This window comes from Bombina bombina, chromosome 10, assembly GCF_027579735.1.
Source record: "Bombina bombina isolate aBomBom1 chromosome 10, aBomBom1.pri, whole genome shotgun sequence".
Taxonomy (NCBI): Eukaryota; Metazoa; Chordata; class Amphibia; order Anura; family Bombinatoridae; genus Bombina; species Bombina bombina.
The window spans coordinates 155,266,471-155,291,470 of NC_069508.1; the positions used below are offsets into that span (position 1 = coordinate 155,266,471).

The following is a 25,000-nucleotide window of genomic DNA, read 5'->3' on the forward strand; positions in this document are numbered from 1 at the left end:
GCTTATGGTAGCAACTGCTAAAACGTTGCATATTTTGGATTTTAAAAGAACACGTTTTTCTAAATTTAAGTATTAAAGATGGTATTAAAGATGTAACACTGAAAACATTCATTGCATGACACAGTAGCTTTTTATCGCTATATACACCAAGCCTCATGTGTTAACATAATATTTTATTTAAAAAGCAAAACTTGTTTCTTTTGAAGTCCAAATTATGCAACATATTAATTTATGCAAAAAAAATTGAAGGGCTTTTTGAAAACAATTTAATGAAAGCGGAAAAGATAAATTGGAAGAAAAATACTCTTGAAATAGAAGTGAGCACATATATATATATATATATATATATATATATATATATATATATATATATATGGTACTGAAGGGGTTAATTGCTCTTGTTCACTTCAGGGAGATTTAACTTATGTTACAAACACAACCAGCGCATGTGCACAACTAACACTATAGCGCAGTACATTTCAGTGATATTAAAAGGAACGTGAAACCCCAAAATTCTCTTTTATACTTCAGATAGAGAATACAATTTTAAACAACTTTGAAATGTAGTTCTATTATCTAACTTGCTTCTTTCTCTTTGTATTCTTTGTGGAAGATAAAGCAATGCACATGGGTGAGCCAACATGTGAAATGTGTAGCTTACAAACAACAGCTCCTGAGCCTACCTAGGTATGCTTTTCAACAAAGGATACAAAAAGAACAAACAATTTAGAGAATAGAAGTAAATTGGAAAGTTGTTTAAAAACAGAATTTATGTTTACCTGATAAATTTCTTTCTCCAACGGTGTGTCCGGTCCACGGCGTCATCCTTACTTGTGGGATATTCTCTTCCCCAACAGGAAATGGCAAAGAGCCCAGCAAAGCTGGTCACATGATCCCTCCTAGGCTCCGCCTACCCCAGTCATTCGACCGACGTTAAGGAGGAATAATAGCATAGGAGAAACCATATGGTACCGTGGTGACTGTAGTTAAAGAAAATAAATTATCAGACCTGATTAAAAAACCAGGGCGGGCCGTGGACCGGACACACCGTTGGAGAAAGAAATTTATCAGGTAAACATAAATTCTGTTTTCTCCAACATAGGTGTGTCCGGTCCACGGCGTCATCCTTACTTGTGGGAACCAATACCAAAGCTTTAGGACACGGATGAAGGGAGGGAGCAAATCAGGTCACCTAAATGGAAGGCACCACGGCTTGCAAAACCTTTCTCCCAAAAATAGCCTCAGAAGAAGCAAAAGTATCAAACTTGTAAAATTTGGTAAAAGTGTGCAGTGAAGACCAAGTCGCTGCCCTACATATCTGATCAACAGAAGCCTCGTTCTTGAAGGCCCATGTGGAAGCCACAGCCCTAGTGGAATGAGCCGTGATTCTTTCGGGAGGCTGCCGTCCGGCAGTCTCGTAAGCCAATCTGATGATGCTTTTAATCCAAAAAGAGAGAGAGGTAGAAGTTGCTTTTTGACCTCTCCTTTTACCTGAATAAACAACAAACAGGGAAGATGTTTGTCTAAAATCCTTTGTAGCATCTAAATAGAATTTTAGAGCGCGAACAACATCCAAATTGTGCAACAAGCGTTCCTTCTTTGAAACTGGTTTCGGACACAGAGAAGGTACGATAATCTCCTGGTTAATGTTTTTGTTAGAAACAACTTTTGGAAGAAAACCAGGTTTAGTACGTAAAACCACCTTATCTGCATGGAACACCAGATAAGGAGGAGAACACTGCAGAGCAGATAATTCTGAAACTCTTCTAGCAGAAGAAATTGCAACTAAAAACAAAACTTTCCAAGATAATAACTTAATATCAACGGAATGTAAGGGTTCAAACGGAACCCCCTGAAGAACTGAAAGAACTAAATTGAGACTCCAAGGAGGAGTCAAAGGTTTGTAAACAGGCTTGATTCTAACCAGAGCCTGAACAAAGGCTTGAACATCTGGCACAGCTGCCAGTTTTTTGTGAAGTAACACCGACAAGGCAGAAATCTGTCCCTTCAGGGAACTTGCCGATAATCCTTTTTCCAATCCTTCTTGAAGGAAGGATAGAATCCTAGGAATCTTAACCTTGTCCCAAGGGAATCCTTTAGATTCACACCAACAGATATATTTTTTCCAAATTTTATGGTAAATCTTTCTAGTTACAGGCTTTCTGGCCTGAACAAGAGTATCGATAACAGAATCTGAGAAACCTCGCTTCGATAAAATCAAGCGTTCAATCTCCAAGCAGTCAGCTGGAGTGAAACCAGATTCGGATGTTCGAACGGACCCTGAACAAGAAGGTCTCGTCTCAAAGGTAGCTTCCAAGGTGGAGCCGATGACATATTCACCAGATCTGCATACCAAGTCCTGCGTGGCCACGCAGGAGCTATCAAGATCACCGACGCCCTCTCCTGATTGATCCTGGCTACCAGCCTGGGGATGAGAGGAAACGGCGGGAACACATAAGCTAGTTTGAAGGTCCAAGGTGCTACTAGTGCATCCACTAGAGCCGCCTTGGGATCCCTGGATCTGGACCCGTAGCAAGGAACTTTGAAGTTCTGACGAGAGGCCATCAGATCCATGTCTGGAATGCCCCAAAGTTGAGTGACTTGGGCAAAGATTTCCGGATGGAGTTCCCACTCCCCCGGATGCAATGTCTGACGACTCAGAAAATCCGCTTCCCAATTTTCCACTCCCGGGATGTGGATAGCAGACAGGTGGCAGGAGTGAGACTCCGCCCATAGAATGATCTTGGTCACTTCTTCCATCGCTAGGGAACTCCTTGTTCCCCCCTGATGGTTGATATACGCAACAGTCGTCATGTTGTCTGATTGAAACCGTATGAACTTGGTCCTCGCTAGCTGAGGCCAAGCCTTGAGAGCATTGAATATCGCTCTCAGTTCCAGAATATTTATCGGTAGAAGAGATTCTTCCCGAGACCAAAGACCCTGAGCTTTCAGGGATCCCCAGACCGCGCCCCAGCCCATCAGACTGGCGTCGGTCGTGACAATGACCCACTCTGGTCTGTGGAATGTCATCCCTCGTGACAGGTTGTCCAGGGACAGCCACCAACGGAGTGAGTCTCTGGTCCTCTGATTTACTTGTATCTTTGGAGACAAGTCTGTATAGTCCCCATTCCACTGACTGAGCATGCACAGTTGTAACGGTCTTAGATGAATGCGCGCAAAAGGAACTATGTCCATTGCCGCTACCATCAACCCGATCACTTCCATGCACTGAGCTACGGAAGGAAGAGGAACGGAATGAAGTATTCGACAAGAGTCCAGGAGCTTTGTCTTTCTGGCCTCTGTTAGAAAAATCCTCATTTCTGAGGAGTCTATAATTGTTCCCAAGAAGGGAACCCTTGTTGACGGGGATAGAGAACTCTTTTCCACGTTCACTTTCCAGCCGTGCGATCTGAGAAAGGCCAGGACGATGTCCGTGTGAGCCTTTGCTCGAGGGAGGGACGACGCTTGAATCAGAATGTCGTCCAGGTAAGGTACTACTGCAATGCCCCTTGGTCTTAGCACAGCTAGAAGGGACCCTAGTACCTTTGTGAAAATCCTTGGAGCAGTGGCTAATCCGAAAGGAAGCGCCACGAACTGGTAATGTTTGTCCAGGAATGCAAACCTTAGGAACCGATGATGTTCCTTGTGGATAGGAATATGTAGATACGCATCCTTTAAATCCACCGTGGTCATGAATTGACCTTCCTGGATGGAAGGAAGGATAGTTCGAATGGTTTCCATCTTGAAAGATGGGACCTTGAGAAATTTGTTTAAGATCTTGAGATGTAGGATTGGTCTGAATGTTCCCTCTTTTTTGGGAACTATGAACAGATTGGAGTAGAACCCCATCCCTTGTTCTCTCAATGGAACAGGATGAATCACTCCCATTTTTAACAGGTCTTCTACGCAAAGTAAGAACGCCTGTCTTTTTATGTGGTCTGAAGACAACTGAGACCTGTGGAACCTTCCCCTTGGGGGAAGTCCCTTGAATTCCAGAAGATAACCCTGGGAGACTATTTCTAGCGCCCAAGGATCCAGAACATCTCTTGCCCAAGCCTGAGCGAAGAGAGAGAGTCTGCCCCCCACCAGATCCGGTCCCGGATCGGGGGCCGATATTTCATGCTGTCTTGGTAGCAGTGGCAGGTTTCTTTGCCTGCTTTCCCTTGTTCCAGCCTTGCATTGGTCTCCAAGCTGGCTTGGCCTGAGAAGTATTACCTTCTTGCTTAGAGGACGTAGCACCTTGGGCTGGTCCGTTTTTACGAAAGGGACGAAAATTAGGTCTATTTTTTGCCTTGAAAGGCCGATCCTGAGGAAGGGCATGGCCCTTACCCCCAGTGATATCAGAGATAATCTCTTTCAAGTCAGGACCAAACAGCGTTTTCCCCTTGAAAGGAATGTTTAGTAGCTTGTTCTTGGAAGACGCATCAGCCGACCAAGATTTCAACCAAAGCGCTCTGCGCGCCACAATAGCAAACCCAGAATTCTTAGCCGCTAACTTAGCCAATTGCAAAGAGGCGTCAAGAGTGAAAGAATTAGCCAATTTGAGAGCATTGACTCTGTCCATAATCTCCTCATAAGGAGGCGAGTCACTATCGAGCACCTTAATCAGTTCATCAAACCAGAAATATGCGGCTGTAGTGACAGGGACAATGCATGAAATGGGTTGTAGAAGGTAACCCTGCTGAACAAACATCTTTTTAAGCAAACCTTCTAATTTTTTATCCATAGGATCTTTGAAAGCACAACTATCCTCTATGGGAATAGTGGTGCGTTTGTTTAAAGTAGAAACCGCTCCCTCGACCTTGGGGACTGACTGCCATAAGTCCTTTCTGGGGTCGACCATAGGAAACAATTTTTTAAATATGGGGGGAGGGACGAAAGGAATACCGGGCCTTTCCCATTCTTTATTAACAATGTCCGCCACCCGCTTGGGTATAGGAAAAGCTTCTGGGAGCCCCGGCACCTCTAGGAACTTGTCCATTTTACATAGTTTCTCTGGGATGACCAAATTTTCACAATCATCCAGAGTGGATAATACCTCCTTAAGCAAAATGCGGAGATGTTCCAATTTAAATTTAAAAGTAATCACATCAGATTCAGCCTGCTGAGAAATATTCCCTAAATCAGTAATTTCTCCCTCAGACAAAACCTCCCTGGCCCCCTCAGATTGGGTTAGGGGCCCTTCAGAGATATTAATATCAGCGTCGTCATGCTCTTCAGTAACTAAAACAGAGCATCCACGCTTACGCTGAACAGGGTTCATTTTGGCTAAAATGTTTTTGACAGAATTATCCATTACAGCCGTTAATTGTTGCATAGTAAGGAGTATTGGCGCGCTAGATGTACTAGGGGCCTCCTGAGTGGGCAAGACTCGTGTAGACGAAGGAGGGAATGATGCAGTACCATGCTTACTCCCCTCACTTGAGGAATCATCTTGGGCATCATTGTCATTATCACATAAATCACATTTATTTAAATGAATAGGAATTCTGGCTTCCCCACATTCAGAACACAGTCTATCTGGTAGTTCAGACATGTTAAACAGGCATAAACTTGATAAGAAAGTACAAAAAACGTTTTGAAATAAAACCGTTACTGTCACTTTAAATTTTAAACTGAACACACTTTATTACTGCAATTGCGAAAAAACATGAAGGAATTGTTCAAAATTCACCAAACTTTCACCACAGTGTCTTAAAGCCTTGAAAATATTGCACACCAAATTTGGAAGCTTTAACCCTTAAAATAACGGAACCGGAGCCGTTTTAAGCTTTAACCCCTTTACAGTCCCTGGTATCTGCTTTGCTGAGACCCAACCAAACCCAAGGGGAATACGATACCAAATGATGCCTTCAGAAGTCTTTTATAAGTATCAGAGCTCCTCTCACATGCGACTGCATGCCATGCCTCTCAAAAACAAGTGCGCAACACCGGCGCGAAAATGAGACTCTGCCTATGCTTTGGGAAAGCCCCTAAAGAATAAGGTGTCTAAAACAGTGCCTGCCGATATTATTATATCAAAATACCCAGAATAAATGATTCCTCAAGGCTAAATAAGTGTTAATATCAATCGATTTAGCCCAAAAAATGTCTACAGTCTAAATAAGCCCTTGTGAAGCCCTTATTTACAATCGTAATAAACATGGCTTACCGGATCCCATAGGGAAAATGACAGCTTCCAGCATTACATCGTCTTGTTAGAATGTGTCATACCTCAAGCAGCAAAGACTGCAAACTGTTCCCCCAACTGAAGTTAATGCTCTCAACAGTCCTGTGTGGAACAGCCATGGATTTTAGTTACGGTTGCTAAAATCATTTTCCTCATACAAACAGAATTCTTCATCTCTTTTCTGTTTCTGAGTAAATAGTACGTACCAGCACTATTTGAAAATAACAAACTCTTGATTGAATAATGAAAAACTACAGTTAAACACTAAAAAACTCTAAGCCATCTCCGTGGAGATGTTGCCTGTACAACGGCAAAGAGAATGACTGGGGTAGGCGGAGCCTAGGAGGGATCATGTGACCAGCTTTGCTGGGCTCTTTGCCATTTCCTGTTGGGGAAGAGAATATCCCACAAGTAAGGATGACGCCGTGGACCGGACACACCTATGTTGGAGAAATTGTGTGTTCTTTCTGAATCATTAAAGGGAAGACAAATTGGGTTTCATGACCCTTTACGTATGGAATTGCACAAATCCAACATACAAACTAAAGGTTTTAAAATTATACCTTTACTTAAAAATACATCAAATTCCTGTTGAGTACATTTATCTCATCTCCCTTATTTGTAACCAGTTAGGGTTAGCTGTAATGGAGTTTGTACACTGCTCTAAGCAATCACTATCGAGCAAGTAGCTGGTATAGGACATTTGCAACATTTTGAAAAACTAAGTTACAGAATTGTTTTTTTTTAGTCTCTTTAGGCCCTGTGGGACAAGCACATTTGTTTAAACAAAAGAAAGAGGTGTTTAATGTCTAATAAGCTTGAATAAACAGTGCTCTCATACTAATGATAACATTTATTAGTTGCCACCGCTCTAGAGTCCAGTGACGGCTTTACACCACTCCAGCTGACGCTTGTGCATGTTTATGTGAGGCTGGTGTAGAACTGCTCAACCATGGAACCATTTCATGATGCTCCTTATGAACAGATCTTGTGCTGATGCTGCTTCTAGAGGCAGTTTGGTACTTTGTACTGAGTGATGCAACAGTGATTTTTACTTGCGACACACTTCAGAACTTGCCACCCCTGCTCTGGCTGGCTTGTTGTTGCTCCATTGCACAATAATAGCACTTACAGATGACTGGAACAGATCTAGTGGGGCTGAAATTGTGGCAAAGGTTGCATCTTATAACAGGACCATATTTTAAATCACTGACCTCATCATTATGACTTATTGTTCTGCCAATGTTTGTCTAGAGAGATATCATGCACATGTTTTGGATTGTATGCACCTGTTAGCAATGGGTGTTACTGAAACCTACTCTAGCAATGGGTGTTACTGAAACCTACTCTAGCAATGGGTGTTACTGAAACCTAAACTCTAGTAGGAGGGTCCACAAGCTTTTGGCCATATAGTGTGTTTGTACTAATTATATATACACACACACACAGTATATATATATATATATATATATATATATATATATATATATATATATATATATATATATATACATATATATATATACATACACATATATTCATTTTCTGCCCAGCTGTTTTTCATCCCCAGAACCCCCTGTTGCTAACTGCTATGCACTTATTTTTGTTAATTTATTACTTTATGTAGCAATATTTAATTTATGGTATAAAATAAAAACAATATTAAAAAATGACTGCACAATAAAAGTGTTTCACATGGGCTAAACATATGCAAAGAGGGGTGGGTTAGTGGGTGGGATCACTAACTTATGAAATGTGATATTTTCTTCCTTAATTTGTCATTATTTCCACTGTTACGTGTAAAATTGTATTTTAAAATCTTATGTGTTTTTGAAAATATTTTGTTTTCCTGCGTATGGAGGCATATCACAGTCCACCAATGAAAGATCATGAAAAGTCTGCTTGATATCACTAAACACATGTAACTTCTTTGTGATATCACTACCAAACACATGTAAATGATTTGTGACATCACTACTAAACACAAATAAATGCTTTGTGACATCACTAAACACATGTGACTTCTTTGTGATATCACTACTAAACACATGTAAATGCCTTGTGACATCACTACCAAACACATGTAAATGCTTTGTGACATCACTACCAAACACATGTAACTGCTTTGTGATATCACTACCAAACACAAATAAATGCTTTGTGGCATCACTACTAAACACATGTAACTGCTTTGTGATATCACTACTAAACACATGTAACTTCTTTGTGACATCACTACTAAACACAAGTAAATGCTTTATGACACCACTACTAAACACATGTAAATGCTTTGTGGTATCACTACTAAACACATGTAAATGCGTTGTGATATCACTACTAAACACATGTAAATGCTTTGTGACATCACTACTAAACACATGTAAATGCGTTGTGATATCACTACTAAACACATGTAACTGCTTTGTGATATCACTACTAAACACATGTAACTGCTTTGTGATATCACTACTAAACATATGTAAATGCTTTATGACATCCCTATTAAACACATGTAACTGCTTTGTGATATCACTACTAAACACATGTAAATGCTTTATGACATCCCTATTAAACACATGTAACTGCTTTGTGATATCACTACTAAACACATGTAAATGCTTTATGACATCCCTATTAAACACATGTAACTGCTTTGTGATATCACTACTAAACACATGTAAATGCTTTATGACATCCCTATTAAACACATGTAAATGCTTTGTGATATCACTACTAAACACATGTAAATGCGTTGTGATATCACTACTAAACACATGTAAATGCGTTGTGATATCACTACTAAACACATGTAAATGCTTTGTGATATCACTACTAAACACATGTAACTGCTTTGCAATATCACTACTAAACACATGTAACTGCTTTGCAATATCACTACTAAACACATGTAACTGCTTTATGACACCACTACTAAACACATGTAAATGCTTTGTGGCATCACTACTAAACACATGTAACTGCTTTGCAATATCACTACTAAACACATGTAAATGCTTTATGACATCACTACTAAACACATGTAACTGCTTTGCAATATCACTACTAAACACATGTAACTGCTTTATGACACCACTACTAAACACATGTAAATGCTTTGTGGCATCACTACTAAACACATGTAACTGCTTTGCAATATCACTACTAAACACATGTAAATGCTTTATGACATCACTACTAAACACATGTAACTGCTTTGCAATATCACTACTAAACACATGTAACTGCTTTATGACACCACTACTAAACACATGTAAATGCTTTGTGGCATCCCTATTAAACACATGTAACTGCTTTGTGATATCACTACTAAACACATGTAAATGCTTTGTGGCATCCCTATTAAACACATGTAAATGCGTTGTGATATCACTACTAAACACATGTAAATGCGTTGTGATATCACTACTAAACACATGTAACTGCTTTGTGATATCACTACTAAACACATGTAAATGCTTTGTGACATCCCTATTAAACACATGTAACTGCTTTGTGATATCACTACTAAACACATGTAACTGCTTTGTGATATCACTACTAAACACATGTAACTGCTTTGTGATATCACTACTAAACACATGTAACTGCTTTGTGATATCACTACTAAACACATGTAACTGCTTTGTGACATCCCTATTAAACACATGTAACTGCTTTGTGATATCACTACTAAACACATGTAAATGCTTTATGACATCACTACTAAACACATGTAACTGCTTTGCAATATCACTACTAAACACATGTAAATGCTTTGTGATATCACTACTAAACACATGTGACTGCTTTGTGACATCCCTACTAAACAAATGTAAATGCTTTGTGACATCCCTACTAAACACATGTAAATGCTTTGTGACATCCCTACTAAACACATGTAAATGCTTTGTGATATCACTACTAAACACATGTGACTGCTTTGTGACATCCCTACTAAACAAATGTAAATGCTTTGTGACATCCCTACTAAACAAATGTAAATGCTTTGTGACATCCCTACTAAACACATGTAAATGCTTTGTGACATCACTATGAAACACATGTAAATGCTTTCTGACATCACTAAACAACACATGTAAATGCTTTGTGACATCACTAAACACATGTAAATGCTTTCTGACATCACTAAACACATGCAAATGCTTTATGACATCACTAAACACATGTAAATGCTTTATGGCATAACACATGTAAATGCTTTACGGCATCACTAAACACATGTAAATGATTTATGACATCACTAAACACATATAAATGATTTATGACATCACTAAACACATGTAAATGCTTTATGCTCTATACAATGTCCTATTAGCAGGTAACATGACTAACTAGACTGACGGGTGGCTCGGTTGTCAGGCATATTTAGTTGTATTATTGCCATCATGACTCAAACATTCACGTTTATGACGTGCAGGAATAATACTTCTACATTGTACTTGTGGTTCCAGAAGAGACGCACAAAGCGTCTCACAAGATTTTTGTCTAATTCTGTTTTTAACAAACTTCAAATCTAAAATCACTTTAAGAATTCTTGATCCAATCTTTACTGTGAAATTTCTGCATAAGGCACAGCAGTAACAAGATTTTAGTGCAGGACAGTACAATCTTCTGTGTGAAACAGATTGTCACTAATTAAAGCACATTAATGTCCAGATCTCTGGCTAGAAACCTGCAGCTTTGTCCCTCTGAGAATCAAATGTAGGACATCGCTCAGCAAAACATAATGATCACGTAAAGCAAATTCTGTACGGCGCAATGACAAGACCAGGCGGTTGTGACATCACTACTAAACACATGTAAATGCTTTGTGACATTCCTAATAAACACATGTAAATGCTTTGTGACATCCCTAATAAACACATGTAAATGCTTTGTGACATCCCTAATAAAACACATGTAAATGCTTTGTGATATCCCTAATAAACACATGTAAATGCTTTGTGACATCCCTAATAAACACATGTAAATGCTTTGTTACATCCCTAATAAACACATGTAAATGCTTTGTGACATCACTACCAAACACATGTAAATGCTTTGTGACATCACTACCAAACACATGTAAATGCTTTGTGACATCACTACCAAACACATGTAAATGCTTTGTGACATCCCTAATAAACACATGTAAATGCTTTGGACATCACTACCAAACACATGTAAATTCTTAGTGACATCCCTAATAAACACATGTAAATGCTGTGTGGCATCCCTACTAAACACATGTAAATGTTTTGTGACATCACTACCAAACACATGTAAATGCTTTGAGACATCACTACTAAACACATGTAAATGCTTTGTGACATCACTACTAAACACCACATTTAAATGGTTTGTGACATCACTACCAAACACATGTAAATCTTTTGTGACATCACTACCAAACACATGCAAATGCTTTGAGACATCCCTACTAAACACATGTAAATGCTTTGTGACATCACTACCAAACACATTTTAAATGCTTTGTGACATCACTATCAAACACAAGTAAATGCTTTGTGATATCACTACTAAACACCACATGTAAATGCTTTGTGACATCACTACTAAACACCACATGTAAATGCTTTGTGATATTACTACTAAACACATGTAAATGCTTTGTGACATCACTACCAAACACATGTAAATGCTTTGTGACATCACTACCAAACACAAGTAAATGCTTTGTGATATCACTACTAAACACATGTAAATGCTTTGTGACATTACTAATAAACACATGTAAATGCTTTGTGACATCCCTAATAAACACATGTAAATGATTTGTAACATCCATACTAAACACATGTAAATGCTTTGTGACATCCCTAATAAACACATGTAAATGCTTTGTGACATCACTACCAAACACATGTAAATGCTTTGTGACATCACTACTAAACACATGTAAATGCTTTGTGACATCACTACTAAACACCACATGTAAATGCTTTGTGACATCACTACCAAGCACATGTAAATGCGTTGTGATATCACTACTAAACACATGTAAATGCTTTGTGATATCACTACTAAACACCACATGTAAATGCTTTGTGACATCACTACTAAACAACACATGTAAATGCTTTGTGACATCACTACTAAACACATGTAAATGCTCTGCGACATCACTACTAAACAACACATGTAAATGCTTTGTCACATCACTACCAAACACATGTAAATGTGTTGTGATATCACTACTAAACACATGTAAATGCGTTGTGATATCACTACTAAACACATGTAAATGCTTTGTGACATCACTACTAAACACATGTAAATGCTTTCTGACATCACTAAAACACATGTAAATGCTTTGTGACATCACTAAACACATGTAAATGCTTTATGACATCACTAAACACATGTAAAAACTTTATGACATCACTAAACACATGTAAATGCTTTATGAAATCTCTTTATGGCATCACTAAACACATGTAAATGCTTTATGACATCACTAAACACATGTAAATGTTTTGCAACATCACTACTAAACAACACATGTAAATGATTTGTGACATCACTACTAAACACATGTAAATGCTTTGTGACATGCCTAATAAACACATGTAAATGCTTTGTGACATCACTACTAAACACCACAGGTAAATGCTTTGTGACATCACTACCAAACACATGTAAATGCTTTGTGACATCACTACTAAACACCACATGTAAATGCTTTGTGACATCACTACCAAACACATGTAAATGCATTGTGACATCACTACCAAACACATGTAAATGCTTTGTGACATCACTACCAAACACATGTAAATGCTTTGTGACATCACTACCAAACACATGTAAATGCGTTGTGACATCACTACCAAACACATGTAATTGCTTTGTGACATCACTACCAAACACATGTAAATGCTTTGTGATATCACTACTAAACACATGTAAATGCTTTGTGACATCACTACTATACATATGTAAATGCTTTGTGATATCACTAAAACACATTTAAATGCTTAATGACATCACTAAACACATCTAAAAACTTTATGACGTCACTAAACACATGTAAATGCTTTATGGCATCACTAAACACATGTAACTGCTTTATGACATCTCTTTATGATATCACTAAACACATGTAAATGCTTTATGATATCACTAAACACATATAAATGATTTATGATATCACTAAACACATGTAAATGCTTTATGATATCACTAAACACATGTAAATGCTTTATGGCATCACTAAACACATGTAAATGATTTGTGCTCTATACAATGTCCTATTAGCAGGTAACATGACTAACTAGACTGACGGGTGGCTCGGTTGTCAGGCATATTTAGTTGTGTTATTGCCATCATGACTCAAACATTCACGTTTATGACGTGCAGGAATAATACTTCTACATTGTACTTGTGGTTCCAGAAGAGACGCACAAAGCGTCTCACAAGATTTTTGTCTAACTCAGTTTTTAAAGAACTTTGAATCTGAAATCACTTTAAGAATTTTTGATCCAATCTTTACTGTGAAATTTCTGCATGAGGCACAGCAGTAACAAGATTTTAGTGCAGGACAGTACAATCTTCTGTGTGAAACAGATTGTCACTAATTAATGCACATTAATGTCCAGATCTCTGGCTAGAAACCTGCAGCTTTGTCCCTCTGAGAATCAAATGTAGGACATTGCTCAGCAAAACATAATGATCACGTAAAGCAAATTCCGTACGGCGCAATGACAAGACCAGGCGGCTGTGTCCTGCACAGGAGCGTTTGTGTGCACAAGGCACATGGTCCAGCAATATCTGATGTGTAGAAACCTTTCCTGTCAGCCTACAGCACCTGCAACCAGCAAAACACGTTATCTACCCCAAAACTGATGGTTGTTCAGTAGTGTAAAGACAAAGAAGATACAAATGTGAAACATATATGGCACTTTTATAATGTAGCAAGCCAAGGACACATGTAATCGTAAGAATGTCTTAATATTTGTCCATCTCTGGGTTACAATAGGTGACATTAACACTATACAAAGTACACTACGTGCAGTTGTAACAGATGTATAAACTCTAAATAGTGACATGAAGATAAATAAAGCAACAACAAGTAAATAAATAAAGGGAACTAACTTTCAAGTGAAAGAAAAAAAAAAGATCTGCAATGATCAAACGATTGGTTATAACTTAGTGAGACAGATTGGAGCCTCCCTATTGGTGCACAAAGCTTCACGTTAGTTGTGATTAAAAGCAGAGGATTCAGCCGCCCTATCAAGTGATTTAGCTTTTTCCTTCGTTCAGACGTGACCCATCTCCTTGTGGCACAGAAAGGCTCCAATTAACCCGAACCTGCACTCACTAGCAAAGGCCGCTCATCACCCCTTCTCCGGTCTCTGGGGGGGCTGCCAGGTTTATAATTATGGAGACCTGATTCACTGTAATACGTGTCAGGAAAGAACTAGACCAAGTACCAGTAAAGACAAATTAGTCTGGTGCACCTAGAAACAGCTAAATCTACTGATGTTCCACAAAAGGACACGCACAGAGGTGATGATTGTGACAATTCACAGATGTCATTATAAGCCCCAGCGCCAAGCAGGAAATAATATATATGCCCCCTGATAAATAGTCATGTGGCACTTAAAGGGACACTGAACCCAAATTTTTTCTTTCATGATTCAGATAGATCATGAAATTTTAAGCAAATTTTCTAATTTACTCCTATTATCAATTTTTCTTCATTCTCTTGCTATCTTTATTTTAAAAACAGGAATGTAAATCTTAGCAGCCAGCCCATTTTAGGTTCAGCACCATGGATAGTGCTTGCTTATTGGAGGCTTACATTTACCCACCAATAAGCAAGCATAACCCAGGTTCTCAACCAAAAATGGTCCGGCTCCTATGCATCACATTCCTGCATTTTAAATAAAGATAGCAAGAGAACAAAGAAAAATTGATAATAGGAGTAAATGAGAAAGTTGCTTAAAATTCCATGCTCTATCTGAATCATGAAAGAAAAAATGTGGGTTTAGTTTCCCTTTAATAAACTTACAATAAATGTTACAGTGACAGCAACTCGTTCTCCAGTCACACAACTCTGCGCCGCTAACCGGGGACAAAAACATTTAAAAGTAAAACAAATCCAAGACCAGCGCAAAATGCACAAACCCACAAACAAACAAGAAGAAAAAAAAAGAGGTCTCCTATACCTCCAGCTTATTTCTAGACTACAAAAAAAAAACATTTAAACAGACATAAAACTGGGAAACAAAAAACAAACATTAAAGGGATATTCCAGCCAAAATTAGAAACTACATGGGCGCATTTCTGTATTGAATAGAAACATTTTTGTAATATACATGTATTAGCAAAAATGCTTCTAATAAAAGCTATAGCCGTTTCAAAGGTGTATTTAAGTATGCAACGTGCACCAGCATTTTAAACACAACACTTGTTCAAAGAGTCTACAGTGCTTGTACCATCTGGTAATGGCTCAATTTGTTAATTGGTAACATGATAGAAGCCCCACTAATGATCGGAGCAGCTGCATTATTTAAAATGTGGGTGCAGTGACAATATCTAGCTATGCTTCACATGCACGTGCAGAGAAAAATGTTAACACTAAAACAGTGATAACTCTTAATAGAAGCATTTTTGCCAATACATTTATATTGCAAATATCTTTCTATTCAAAGATGCAATAAATCTATGTGCATTTATATTTTGACAGGAATGTCCCTTTAAAGGGACAGTAAGCTCAAAATTTAACTTTCAAGAGTCAGATAAAGCAGCAATTTTAAATATATATTTCCAATGTATTTTAATTATCTAATTTTGTTATCCTTTGTTGAAAAGCATGCCTAGGTCGCTCAGGAGAAGCGTGCCTGGGAACCATTGAGCCCATCTGGCGAGCCAATGACAAAAGGCATGCATATATGCAGCTACTAATCAGCAGCTAGCACCCAGGAGGGCATTGCTGCTCCTGAACCTACATAAGTATGTTTTTCAACAAAGGACACCACAAGAATGAAGCACATTTGGTATGAAAATTAAGATTGCTCGTGCTCTCTGAATTATGACAGTTCAATTCTGACTTTACAGAGTCTGGAACAGTGATTGGCTAGATCAGAGCACAAGCTCATTTACAGCAATGAAGACAATAAACCAGCCCCCTCCAGGTGAATCAACAGGTGTATCCCTGAACTGCTCTTCAGCTTAGGAGTGTGCACGTGCCTGGAGCACTATACGGCAGCAGATTAGCAAGAATGTTATCCATTTGCAAGAGCACTAGGTGGCAGCGCTATTTCCTGCCACTTAGTGCTCCAGACACCTACCTAGGTATGTCTTAAATACAGAATATCATAGTAATAAAGCAAAACTGATAATAGAAGTCCATTGAAAACGTTTTACAAATTGTATGTTCTGCCTATATCACAAATGAAACCTTTAGGATTTAATATCCCTTTAAACATTACACTCATCTGTAAGGGCAGACTGCTCATTGGCTGGTAAGAACACCTCCTGCAGCTCTATTGGCAGACAGTCATGTGACACTCCGCAAGCATAAACACACATGAAGAGTCACGCTAACCTCTGACTCTAGTTCACCTGGTTGCTAAATCCAGGGAAGATAAAGCAATAACTAAACTAACGCAGCTACTGGTCTAGTGTTTCTCCATTGTCTCCCAATAAGACACAACAGAGGTCATTTAAAGGGACAGTCAACTCAAAAATGTTATTGTTTTAGAAGATAGATAATCCCTTTATTACCCATTCCCCAGTTTTGCACATAAAACGTGGTTATATTAATACACATTTAACCTCTGTGATTACCTTGTTTCTAAGCATCCTCTGACGGCCCCCTGATCACATGACTTTATCTACTCACTTGCATTTAAAGTGAATGTCAACTTTCACAAATGAAAGCCCTGTTTTTAAAAATACTATTAAAAACAAGGGCACTTTCATTCATGAAAGTTTACATTGAAGCCGTTCTTTTAAAATACTTACCTTTTATTCCTAGCAAGCGTGGAACACCGGAGCAGCGATTCCTCCACTCCCAGGACGTCTCTTCTTACGTCAGAAATGAGGAATCCGGCTTCCTCCAATCACGAGTGGCCTCAGGTAATGTTTGCTCTGGGGGGGAAGCCGTTATTGGAGGAAGCCGGATTGTGCAATGCCGCCCCCTGCAGATTCAAGGCCAATCGGCCACTAGCAGGGGGTGTCAATCAGCCCGATCATATAGGATTGGGCTGATTGATGTCCGCAGCCTCAGAACAGGCGGACCAGTTATAAAGGCTCACGCGGAAACAGGGGCATCAGGGACCATTCGGAGCTTGATAATTCAGCACCCTAAACTCTCTGTATTTCACAGTAATAGAGCAGGTAGGTGACTAGCTGCCATCTATCTGATGCATTTGCCAACATCTCAAGGATAACAAAGGCCGCCAAGACAAGCAGCATCTTTAGATAGAGCCAGATCATTGTAACAGATTTCCTCACTACAGGGCATCACGCTCGCCCTCTAGGCCAGGAATATACCGCACACCAGGGTAAAACCATCTAGAAAAAAACTGGCAGCAACACCACTTGGACTTAAACAGTTCATTTTACAGATTGATCCAGCAGTTGGGGGGGGTTCTATTGATGTTACAGACCAGGCAACCGCGCTGTATAGTTACTACACATTATCAGAATAGGCTTAGAATGTTAAGGCTGCATATAAAGAGCTATGTGAAAAAGGAAACTGCGGGGGCCCTGTTGGCACTGCAGGACCGGGTACCAGCCAGGATATTATATCTGAAGTAACAACACAGTTCAGGCCTCTCCAGGACAAAAGGGGTGGAACTATTTGACCATCTGTGGTAGACAAAACATATCAACCCATTATTAGCAATGAATATTGCTTCAGCCCCAAAGAAGAGAGTAAACTCCTGAAAGCTTGTCCTATAGGGGGCATATCTATCAAGCTCCGTATTATGAAGCAGCGGTCTAAAGACCGCTGCTTCATAACCTGTCCGCCTGCTCTGAGGAGGTGGACAGACATCGCTGCAATTCAACCCGATCGAATACGAACGGGTTGATTGACACCCCCTGCTAGCGGTTGATTGGCCGTGAATCTGCAGGGGGCAGCATTTCACCAGCAGTTCACAAGAGCTGCTGGTGCAATGCTGAATGTGGAGAGCGTATTGCTCTCCGCATTCAGCGAGGTCTGTCGGACCTGATCCGCAATGTCGTATCATGTCCGACAGACCTTTCATAAATAGGCCCCATAGAGTACAATACTATGCATTCTGCCATCTGCACCAACAAAACATATATTAAGAGGCAAAAACTTTCATAAATGGCAAAGATTAAAATGATGGTAAACTCTCCCCTTTATAAAATCATATCCAGAATATTAGTGATTTTTAAAGGACCAGTAAACACATTAGATTTGCATAATCAACAAATGCAAGATAACAAGACAATACAATAGCATTTACTCTGAATTTAAAATGAGTAGAAGATTTTTTTCTAACAAATTTCAAAGTTATGTATATTTCCACTCCCCCTGTACCATGTGATAGCAAGCAGCCAATCACAAATGCATATACGTATAGTCTGTGAATTCTTGCACATGCTCAGTAGGAGCTGGTGACTCAAAAAGTGTAAATATAAAAGACTGTGCACATTTTTTTTAATGGAAGTAAATTGGAAAGTTGTTTAAAATGATATGCTGTATCTGAATCATGAAAATGTATATAATAAATCATTTATATAACTTACTTTTTATTATAGATATGAAATAAAAAATTCACTGCGCTCCGCCGCCCACTTCAAAAGTCAATTTGTATGTGAGCTACCCATTCCCCACCTTTGCACAATCAACATTGTTATATTAATATACTTTATATAACCTCTAAATTTCTGCCTGTTTCTAAGCCCCTGCAGGCCGCCTCTTATCTCAGTGCATTTCATTAGCCTTTCACAGCCAGACAGTGCTAGTTTATATGCCATATAAAAAACATTGTGCTCACTGCAGTAAAGTTATTTATGAGTCAGCACAGATTGGCTAAAATGCAAGTATGTAAAAAGCAGTGAGATAAGAGGGCAGTCTGCAGAGCCTTAAAGGGACAGACTAGTCAAAATTAAACTTTTATGATTCAAATAGGGCATTCGATTTTTAACAACTTTCCAATTGACTTTTATCATTAAATCTACTTTGTTCCCTTGGTGGTATTTTTGAAAAGCTAAACCTAGGTAGGCTCAAACTGATAACTAAACCATTGAATAACACCTCCTAGCTCAGAGCATTTTGAAAGTATTTCACAGTTAGACAGTAATAGTTCATGTGTGTCATATAGATAATATTGTGCTCGCTCCTGTGGAGTTATTTAGGAGTCTGCACTGACTGGCTAAACTGTATGTCTGTTACAAGCACTGAGATAAGGGGGCAGTCTGCAGAGGCTTAGATACAAGCTAATCAAAGAGGTAAAACATATATTAACATAACAGTGCTGGTTATGCAAAACTGAGGGATGGGTAATAAAGGGATTATCTATCTTTTTAAACAAAAACAATTCTGGTGTAGACTGTCCCTTTAAATACAAGGTAATCACAGAGGTAAAAGGTATATTAATATAACAGGTTGGTTATGCAAAACTGGGGAATTGCTACTTAGACCCACATCTCTGTATATAAATAAGCCTTACAAACAACTACGCTACATGTCTTTGTACTAGTTTTGGACATTCATGTATAAATATTAACTCATGTATTATAAAAACAACTGGTTTGTGTGTGATCTGAACCTATGAATGTGGTACCCTATCTCCTGAGTTACCAAGATTAATGAGCAGTTTTACATCTCATAGTGACATCACATACATAAGTAAACTCTTACAAAGACACGGGTTAAATGTATTTTCACAATCAAACTCTATGCATACATGATTCACTGCACGTTTAATGTTAAACCATGCACAAAATGAGCTGCGAATCACATAAAATGTACAGGGTTACAAAATTTCAGACAGATACAAAACTACCTCACGGGGACCTGAACCTGTAAAGTTCAATACAGCAGCCGTGTTCTCTATACCCTGAGCTATTTGGACACAGCATTTTCCGCCCTAGTTTCCATTTTATAAAAACATCACATAGAGAAAAGGCCACTAGGCGAGTCATCTATTCAAAGTATCTTCAACAGCAATTTGTGCTTAAACCTGACAGCAACAAAAAATATATCACATTAACTTTTCTAATTCTTAAATTTCAACACAATTATTATCCTAAACACACAGTCACAGCCATGCTGTAAAACATGGAAGCTTATAGAACAGGCCAGCCAGACCCCTTTAAGCAGAGTGTAAAACTGGTACCACCATTACAATAACCACACATGAAACAGTAATTCCTGCCCCAGCAACATCAGGGCGATTCGCAAGCGCAGGTGACAGAGCAGCCTTGGGGCTTTTACAAACGACAAACCAAACGTTTGAGTGAGTTTAATCACTGGTTTAGGCTTAAACAAGACGTGCTTTTGAACCATATTTATATTCACACGTATGCTCCTATTAGTAAACTAGATGAGAAAATCAGTATATGTGCTTACCCCTGCTGAAGGACCCTATACTGCGCATTCGGTGGCCGGCGTCAAACTACCCAAGAGCACTAGGAGTCCCGTGTACCTGTAATTAGAGGGACGATGACTGATGTAAGATCAGGTACAAATACACTGCGATCTATAAAACATACCATACCTTGTAATCCCTAGAGATGTATTACTAGGCTTGAGGGATTAACTGCTCTCCATAACACACCTGCGTGTGACTGTCAGATCAGGTTTGCATTATTTAGTGACACAGGCTACACCTCGTACCTGCGCATTGTCATTCTAATGAATATGTAACAGGAAGATAGAACAAAATGCCAATAAATCTGCTATGTCCGTGCTGGATTCACAAAACGACAGGTATTATTAAAGGGACACTGAACCCAATTTTTTTCTTTCTAATTTACTCCTATTATCAAATTTTCTTCATTCTCTTGGTATCTTTATTTGAAATGCAATAATGTAAGTTTAGATGCCGGCCCATTTTTTGTCGAACAACCTTGGTTGCTCTTGCTGATTGGTGGATAAATTCACCCACCAATAAACAAGTGCTGTCCAGAGTACTGAACCAAAAAATAGCTTAGCTGCCTTCTTTTTCAAATAAAGATAGCAAGAGAACGAAGAAAAATTGATAATAGGAGTAAATTAGAAAGTTGCTTAAAATTGCATGCTCTATCTAAATCATGAAAGAAAAAAATTGGGTTCAGTGTCCCTTTAATATGGGAAAGAATACAGATAGTTTGTAACAAAGTGAAGCCGAATTTTACAGATTTACACAGCCAGCTTTCAGTGTTATTTTAAGGCAACTAACGAGGTACAGCAGAAAGTAAAAAATACCAGGTCCCTATTTATTTCATGACCCTCACATTACACATAGTTTATGCCTATAAGTTAACTCATTGGCACCTAAAACCAGTGCGCTCCATAACACGGGATATGGTGCAGGTTTAAAGGGACACTAAACCCAATTTTTTTCTTTTATGATTCAGATAGAGCATGCAATTTTAAGCAACTTTCTAATTTACTCCTATTATCAATTTTTCTTTGTTTGCTTGCTATCTTTATTTAAAAAGCAGGAATGTAAAGCTTAGGAGCCGGCCCATTTTAGGTTCAGCACCCTGGATAGTGCTTGCTTATTGGTGGCTACATTAAGCTTTACATTCCTGCTTTTTAAATAAAGATAGCAAGCGAACAAAGAAAATTTGATGATAGGAGTAAATTAGAAAGTTGCTTAAAATTGCATTCTCTATCTAAATCATGAAAGAAAAAATAAATTGGGTTTAGTGTCCGTTTAAGCTAAACCTTGCTAGAAGCAACTGCCCCCATCACGTGCACAACACTGGGCCAAGCATGTGAGCTGCGGCAGACAGAGAGGGGGTTCTGCGGCTGATGATTATATGTGGTGCTTTTTTATTGAGATTCACTACGCTTCAGCAAGTTAACACATCAGTTACAAATATTGATATATGTGTATATTTTAGACTATATTTAATATATGTATCATTTGATTGGTGGAGCCCTGGTATTACATAGTTTACACAGATCTGTACATGCAACAGGCTGTCAATACTAGTTACACTGGCAAGCACGGAGGTGCGCTATACACTACTGCACAGATCCCTTTACAGCCTAAAAATAAGTAGACCCACGAAATAGCACATTATGGGCATCACAGGTGTACTTGAGAAGGGCATTAAACGCTACTGGTTTGCGCTCCTGCAACATTAGCTTTGAGTTCCAAAAGGAAAATAATTGTTCCCTCTGCCCCACTAGTAACATCGTCAGGGCCCACTCACAGCATTGTGCTGCCTGGGTACAAAATTACACCGCCAACGCATTATGCGCTATAGTCAATCTAAACTCAAAAATTGTCAGCAGACTCACAAATTAAAGGGATAGGCCCCTATTTAATAAAGGTCTTGCGGACCTGATCCGACAGTGCGGATCAGGTCCGCAAGACCTCGCTGAATGTGGAGAGCAACACGCTCTCCGTATTCAGCATTGCACCAGCAGCTCACAAGAGCTGCTGGTGCAACGCCGCCCCCTGCAGACTCGCAGCCAATCGGCCTCCAGCAGGGGGGTGTCAATCAACCCGATCGTACTCGATCGGGTTGAATTGTGGCGATTCCTGTGCGCCTGCTCAGAGCAGACGGACAGGGTTATGGAGCAGCGGTCTTTGTGACCGCTGCTTCATAACTGCTGTTTCAGGCGAGTCTGAAGACTCGCCAGAAACACGGGCCGTCAAGCTCCTTTCGGAGCTTGATAGATAGGCAACATTTTCTAGTATAATTAAACTTTCACGATTCAGCTAGAGCAGCAATTTTAAGAAACTTTCAGATTTACTCCTATTATCAATTTTTCTTTGTTCTCTTGGTATCTTTATTTGAATGTAAGCTTAAGAGCCGGCCCATTTTTGGTTGCGCTTTCTGATTTGTGGTTACATTTAGGCACCAATCAGAAAGCGCTACCCAGGTGCTCAACCAAAAATGGGCCGGCTCCTATGCTTACATTCTTGCTTTTTCAAATAAAGATACCAAGAAAAGGAAGAAAATTGATACTAGGAGTAAATTAGAAAAGTTGCTTAAAATTGCTGCTGTATCTGAATCATGAAAGTTTAATTTTGTCTAGACTATTCCTTTAAGGTTCAGCCGATTGGTGTATGAAAATCACTTCTCTATTAGCCAGAGAGTGCTCTCCCTTTGTGCCACCACTGGCAAATGCCGCCTGCGTCTCAGGGTCACAACCTGGTGCAATTTTAGAGCCGGTTCTGTATATGAGGACAACCCCCCCCCCCTCAGGGTTTAGTAAAAACAAAACCTCTTAGACACTCACATGTTTATATTCAAAACTCACAAAGCCGGCTGACCAAATGACATACTTATTTAATCATATTCTCACAATCAGCAGTCTACAATGGGTCTACAAAGCAGTCTACAATGGGACATGAACTAAGGTTACTGCCACGTACTGAACCATATGGATTCTGGACTAAAGTTTTTCTCATATCTTTGCTGAGAGAATTTAAAGGAGAATTATTCTGCAATAAAACCCCTGAATGTAACTGACTTTTTGTGTGAAATCTGTTACTACAACTAAGGAGCCGGTTATCAACAAGCCATAAAATAGTGTTACACCGGAACCAACAACTTAAAGGGACATTAGTAAATAAATGCTAGTTATATTTATGTGTGCAAAGCAAGGATTAGTCAGAGGATAATATGCAGATGTATTTTATCAACATATACTGCAGAAATAAGGGGAAAGATTCAGTTTCTATCAAGTAGTGTGCACTGACATGTTGTTACCGAGGTTTCCCTAAGCTTAAAAGATTACCTTACCTTATCTCCTCTGCTGAGGCCAGTTACTGACACCTATGAACGAAGTTAGAGCCTCACAGAGATTAATGTCCTTTGGCACAATCATACTTCTGGAAACACATCACTGCATTTCAAAAACAATTACACACCGGTTTCTGTAAAGTGATCACTTCTAAAATAATGTTACTAGCACTTGGATCATGTGCTGCAAACAAATGCACATGTTATCATTTAGCAGAGGCAAGTACAGCACACAGTTGATACATGTAGCAGCCAGTGAGGTTATTTAGCAGCCAGACAAGGGCATATATGTAGAACTATGGGCTGAGCCTGGCTGGACTTGTTAGGACCTGATCTAATGGTATCACAAAATAACTAATAGGTCCCTTTAAACAAGGGCAAGTTACATCCTGTGAGCCAAGCAACCATAGCTCTCTGTATCCGTTTATATATTACAGCCCTTCTGTAGCTCCTGTGTGAGCTTCAATATTAGAAATAAATTAACCAACCAGTGTTTTACCTAGAAACTCACAAAAGAGACATTTTCCCAGGCAAGGGAGCCTTGTTATTTATAACATAATTATATAACATTTATAACATAATAAAAATGCTAGCTAGCCCCTCATTGCGCTGCTAGTGCTAATAGTGCTGGCAGGTCTGTAGGATAATACACACAGAGGGACAACACACACAGCTATATTGCACGGTAGGGTTACAGATCAGTATAGCAGACATTACAGCTGGGGAAGATAGGGCGTTTGAGTGAATAATACGCACACACTTCCCCTCGCCTGACCTAATGCTATCTCGCGTGAGGCTCATCTGCACCAGTAAACAAAAGCACCTTGCTCTGGTTATATCTATCTACCCAGATACTGCATGTTCATCATAACGCATCTGCATACACACATATATCCCCACAAACAATATACTACA

General features: G+C 39.1%; 1 protein-coding gene across 3 annotated transcripts in view; it reads right to left on the minus strand.

Annotated features, from left to right (window-relative positions):
• The window catches only part of B4GALT2 (beta-1,4-galactosyltransferase 2), a 297,187-nt gene that overhangs the window by 255,141 nt on the left and 17,046 nt on the right, over positions 1-25,000 (minus strand). The window contains exon 2 of one of the 3 annotated variants that reach the window (XM_053693403.1): positions 20,748-20,823. The exons of 1 other annotated variant lie outside the window; for it this stretch is intronic. The gene's annotated coding sequence lies outside the window, so the exon portion shown is untranslated. Of the gene's footprint in view, positions 1-20,747; positions 20,824-24,085; positions 24,314-25,000 lie in introns of those variants that run through there. One more of the 3 variants, XM_053693402.1, reaches the window with a different exon arrangement.